At 33.1% G+C, this 6,000-nt stretch overlaps 1 long non-coding RNA gene across 1 annotated transcript; it reads right to left on the bottom strand.

Annotated features, from left to right (window-relative positions):
• Positions 1 to 2,826: 2,826 nt before the first annotated feature.
• LOC136233187 (uncharacterized) lies at positions 2,827 to 4,986 on the bottom strand. Its single transcript, XR_010690725.1, has 2 exons — positions 4,676 to 4,986; positions 2,827 to 3,063 (listed from the first exon to the last, which is right to left on the bottom strand). It is a non-coding gene; the product is annotated as an uncharacterized lncRNA (long non-coding RNA).
• Positions 4,987 to 6,000: the final 1,014 nt, after the last annotated feature.

Raw genomic sequence — 6,000 nt, 5'->3', positions numbered from 1 at the left:
TATTTACTTTTGAATATGGTTTACACCTCTATGGATGAGATTGCTGGTCACGGAAATTCTTTCCATCCCCAAAGGTGAGGATCGAATCTTAGACCTTTGGTTGAGGGAGAATGAGCCTTTATCACTCCACCACAACTTCATGGTTTAATTAGATTAAATCTTTAATTGGTTAAAACAACTAATAAAAAAAATTAAAATAGTTTAATTTCCTAATCTAGATACAAATAGAAAATAGTAAAATTATTTTGTGATCGAAAAAAATGCAAACCCTATCAACGAATTCATCAATTGATACTTCATATTAATATCTGACACATCCTACACGTGAATACCCACTGGCTCATATTATCATGTAATGCAATTAAATCAACAAATGAGGCCGTTAAGAATCGAATCCTAGACCACTTGATCAAAGTGGCTTTGATACCATGTCATGAACTAATTCAACCAAAAGCTCAACTGTTTTTACTAGCTAATTCTAAATGCATATAACCCTAGGATCAGAATAACCAATTAAATTTTTTAATTCTGTATTTTTTTTAGTTGCTAATAATTCCATCAAAAACTTCTTCCAAATTGCTATTTGTAAACCCTTCAAAAAAGTGTTTGCGAGGTGTTGGTTGAATTAAACTCATTCTTCCGCAAACTTGTGCTTAAAGAACTTGACCATGAGGATTTTGATAATTTTGAAGGACAAATTCCTCACAGATTATGCAAAGTGGAATGGTCATTCTTCTTTATGGTGTTACACTTATACCTTAACGGGGCATTTGGTATTCTATAGGAATAGGGATAAGGATAAAGGTTGGGATAGGGATAAGGATAAATGGTTGAGATAAGGATAAAAATATAATAATCGAGAATTATTATTCAATGTTTGGTACGTGGGATGAGGATAAGGGTAGGGATAAAATAATACATTTTACTATTTAAACCCTATTTAAACTACATAACATTAATTTGAGGGATAATATGGACTTTTCCATCCTATTAAAATCGCAGGAGCTTATACCACCTCCTTATACCACCCCCTCCCGGGTATAGGATTTGAGGGATAAGAAGCTTATCCCTCATCCGTCTCACTCTTCTATCTCCCAAACAAACACGGGATAATTTATCTCGTGTTTTTTATCCCTATCCCAACTACAAGAAATCGTGCGTTTTGTGGGGAAATAATTCGCCACTAAATGTTATTGTTTCGCCACAAAAATCCTTAGTGGCGAAATCAGAGTTCGTCCTCAGTTCGCCATCCTATAGGCGCCACAATAGGTCTTTGTGGCGAATTTCAGTTTCGCCACAATTCGATATTATATTGTGGCAAAATATATATCCCCACTCATTTCATTTACTTCGTCATAGATAAATATTTCATTCGGTTTAATATTTAGTTTTGTGGGAAATAAATTCGCCACAGAAAACCATAGTTTGTGAGGAACACATTATCTCGCAACTAATAAATGACAATATGTGACAAAAAATTCGTCACAATTAATATATATGTTATGGATAATATATATTTCGCCACTGATGAGTGACATTGTGTGACGAAATATTCATCACAATTGATATATATGTTATGAGAAATATATATTTCGTCACTGATGAATTAAATTGTGTGACGAAAAATTCACCACAATTGAATCTCAAATTCATTAATCCGTTTTTAATTAATTTAATTAGACATTTCTAATAAAATATGATAACAAAATTAATAATAAGAAATATTTATAAACTAAACAATAATAATAAAACAAAATACATCATGAATTAATATAAAGTTTGAAATTGTTCTAATAATGACAAAATTGATTTAACTTTACAAAATGTACTAACTAGCTATAACTATAGTACTGTTTATAAAAATTACATCAAGTTCAACTTAATATTAATGTTACGATAATTATAAAATACCAATGTGCCCGTAAGTATTAACTTTGAACTTGAAACCTGTCAAAAACAAAATAACAACAATTTCACCTTAATATCACACTATCAATATTAACAATATTGACTATATAAAAAACTCAAATAGACATACCTGTAAGTTACACTTGAAGATATTCTTCTTTTTCAAAAGCTGTGTTTTTTTTTTTGCATGAACAAACTAACTTCTAACAGTTAAAATTCAAATGTTGTTTATGCTTGAAAGGAAGCCATCTTTCTTATAAATACCAAAAAAAGTACAATTAGAATTAATTTTCTTCTTTCTAGGCATTCAACTTCTTCCTAATATATTTCAAGGCCATGAAAGAAGTTCTCAAAAGAAATCTCCAAAAATTTCTATCACTAGATTTCAACACTTCATTATATATTGAAGGAATATTGCCACAACATGTAGCAAAAATTCATACTGGGAGCAATTAATATCTTAAGCAAAGTGATTCATCCATGCCTCAAAAGCCTGCCTACTTACACATTGTCATAGAAGAGACCTAGTGTGCCATATGCCATATGGAATAGCAAATTGTTTTCTACCTCACCCACACCAAAGTTTCCAACAAGACCACCGCAGGCAAATAATAGAAAATACAAAGCTCAATTTTTCCAAGGAATTTGCCATTCCCGGAGTTGTTCAAGCTACTGGATCGGTGTCTCACACCTAGAGGTGTCAAAATGGTTAAAAAGATTGACCCAAACCTATTTAATAATTGGGTTGACCCAATCCAACCCATTTAATAAATGGGTTGAGATAACCCTTTTATATATGGGTTGAAATGACCCAACCCATTTATTAAATGGGTTATATGGGTTGACCCATATAACCCAATTAACTAAATCTAATTAAAAATTGAACAAAAATAAAAAAAAATGTAAAAACATGAAAAATGTAAAAAGCGTAAATACAATAGGAAAAAATATGAAACGGGTTACATGGATAGACTCATGTAAAATATAATATCTGATTGTTTCTTCATATAGTTAAAATTCAACTTGACCAATTTAAATTTAACTAAGTACAAAAAGAACTAGCGTCTTCATTTAACGTCACTTCGTTGGAATCTAGTTGAAATTCTATAATCTCCTTATCAAGTTCTAGTATCTCCATATCTTCTTCTTCCATAGCTAAAAAAATAAAAATTTATTAGAAACTAATAAAATACTATAACCGAATAAACAATCAAGTTCTAGTTGAAATAACCATTCATCCAATCTAAGTCTACTCTAGCTGTCTCAATTTCTGTGTATGTGTATGTGCAAAGGAAAGAGATACCCCATGCTGTTCTGTTCTATTGGATATTTTATGCTAAAATCAATCTTACAATTTTTTTTTGGTTAGTTAGTTTCTTACCAATAAAATATGATTAGATTTTGAGTTATTTAAATTCAGACCCAACATCACAGGTGAAAAACTATATTGAAGTTAAATTGGAGCACTATTATTTACATAAATCAATTAACCCAATAAATATGGAAAGAATCATTTACTCTTGATTACCTTTCCTTTACAAACAGTTATAATACCCAATGAACCATTTCTAATCTAAAATATATCAATGTGGAATTATACTTAGGTCTTCTAAAAGTAACAGTTCCACCAAAATCCTCTCCAAAAACCTTAAAGCAGAATTGAACCAAAATGTGATGGTTCAGTTAGTCATATGAACACATACGAAACAGTATGGATACAAAACAGTAAAGCCACAAAGAAGAGCAGAAGTAGAACAGGGAGAAAGAGAATCGGCGGAAGAAGCAGGAAGCGGCAGAAGCAGCGGAGAACGTGGAATCAAGCAGCGGAAGCGGATAACGTGGAATGAATCGGCGGAATCAAGCAGGAATCAGCCATGGTTTTTGGGAGCGCAGGGCTGCGTATTCGCGTGCTTGTTTTAAGAATAAATACTGAATTAATGGGTTAATGGGTTGACCCTCTAAAAAACCTACCCAACCTTTTTATTATTTGGGTTAAATGGATCAACCAATTTATAACCCAATTCATAAAAGGGTCGACCCTTACCTATTAAATGCTTGGATAAAAAGGTCAATAAATGGGTTATGATCCATTTTGACACCTCTACTCACACCATAAGTAGAAAAATAATAAAATATTTGAAGTGGATCGAGTTCACACTATCCATTTATTTCATTGACCATTCAAGAAACATAAAAAAACAAAGGTTGTCTTACTCAAGCTGACAAATGAAAGGAACTCAAAGTAAACTGATGATCATTTCAATAGAATAATTTGAAGAAACCCCAGTTATATATCAAAATGGGTGTTTGATATCTGCAGCTCATCCCCATGGTTGGTCTGTTATATACAAACACTAGGTTAGTCTCTTATTTCTTACTGCTGGAATCCTTCTTCCATGTTACTTTCATCTTATTCCTCTGCCTCTCTCTTGCTCTGCCTTTCCTATCTCTTTCTTTCCTAATTTTCATTAGAGGGGATGCTAATTTCAAATGGGTCGGGTCCAGGAACAAAATAAGAATATTATCAGGATAAGAGCAGGACCAAAATTATTCAGGCACAAACAAAATTTAAAAACAAAATTACTTCTACTTAAATCACTAGTAATGTTATATTAGACCATAATCAGAAATTAAACCAAAATCACATTAAGAATTCTTAATGCATTGAATGAAAGTAAACCCGATTCTGACATTACACGCAAACCATATTCTGAATGCTTGCAATGAAATTAAATAAGAATCTGAAATTATTTTTATGATAACTAACCAGAATAACTTGATTTGAAGAAGCTGCAATGGGTTGAGAGAGCTTGGTTCTTTGGCTTTTAAGATGCGTTAACAAACCAGACGTTGATTTTGGACGTTAAGGACACTCGATTTTCAGCTAATCCATGGGAATGGTTGAATGTGAAAGAGAAACTCGGGTTTTACTTTGGTGAAGAGAAAATGGGTTCATATCAAAGCTAGGGTTTTTTCCATTGTAGAGAGAAGAAGATAAAGTTACGGCTGGTTTTTTCTTTTGGTATATATATTTATCTCAAAGTAAGGGCTTTTTTAGGGTATTGGCACCAAATTCTTTTCAGTGGCCGGATATTACCGCCTAAATATTGGCGCTATTATTTTAGTCGTTTTGTGGGGATCAAATATTTTCTCACTATTTAGCATATATTTTAGTGGGGGAAACTAGACTCTCCATTATATATTTATGATATTTTAAGGAGAGATAGATGAAAAGTGTTGAACTATACTTCGAACGATCAATCAATCACACAGATAAACAAAGTTCACAAAGATCACAGATTGGATCTTGAAACAACAATCAAAAGAATACACACAGAATTTACCCTGGTTCGGCTTAACTGCCTACATCCAGCAACTTCACTAATCAATGGAGATTACAACAAGATTGAAACAGTTTCCTCTCTAGAAACTCTCGTGTTTTCCAAATCCCCAATTTCAGTATATCACAGTGTACACTAATGACTTAGTCTAAGAATAATCTCTCGTATAAAACTACTTCCCAACCCAGACCTTTTATAGCCTTTACAAGATTGTGAAAATACCCAAAATGTACTAACTCAGCAAGACCTACTGACCAGTGGTAACACAGCAAGACCATGTTGACCTGTATTAACACCTCAGTACCATGCTGACCACAGTCATGCTGACTTGATAACTCAGCATTATACCGACTTGTTGAATTACTTCATGCTGACTTGATTACATACAATTAAACTGACTTGATAACTCAGCACCATTCTTGATTACCCAGCATCATTCTTGTAATAGAAAACAACGACGACTTACAATGCTGACTTGTTGACTCAGCGTCATCAGCAAGTGATAGAAAACAACGACTTACAATCTCCACCTTGTCTTTCTAATCACTCCATCAACTAGTGAAGAAAAATACACTCAAGGACCACTGACCATCCTAACCAGTTTCAAGCAATGTTCAAATTTACTACTTGAAACAGATTTGGTCAGCATGTCGGCTGGGTTATCCTCAGTTCCCACTTTCACCACCTGAACAGTACCAGTGCTAATCACATCCCTGACGAAATGCATTCTCACATCTATGTGTTTGGATTG

The sequence above is a fragment of the Euphorbia lathyris genome, chromosome 6, assembly GCF_963576675.1.
Source record: "Euphorbia lathyris chromosome 6, ddEupLath1.1, whole genome shotgun sequence".
Lineage (NCBI taxonomy): Eukaryota > Viridiplantae > Streptophyta > Magnoliopsida > Malpighiales > Euphorbiaceae > Euphorbia > Euphorbia lathyris.
The sequence above is the reverse complement of the archived record's forward strand: the minus strand, read 5'-3'. Positions and strand labels throughout refer to the sequence as shown.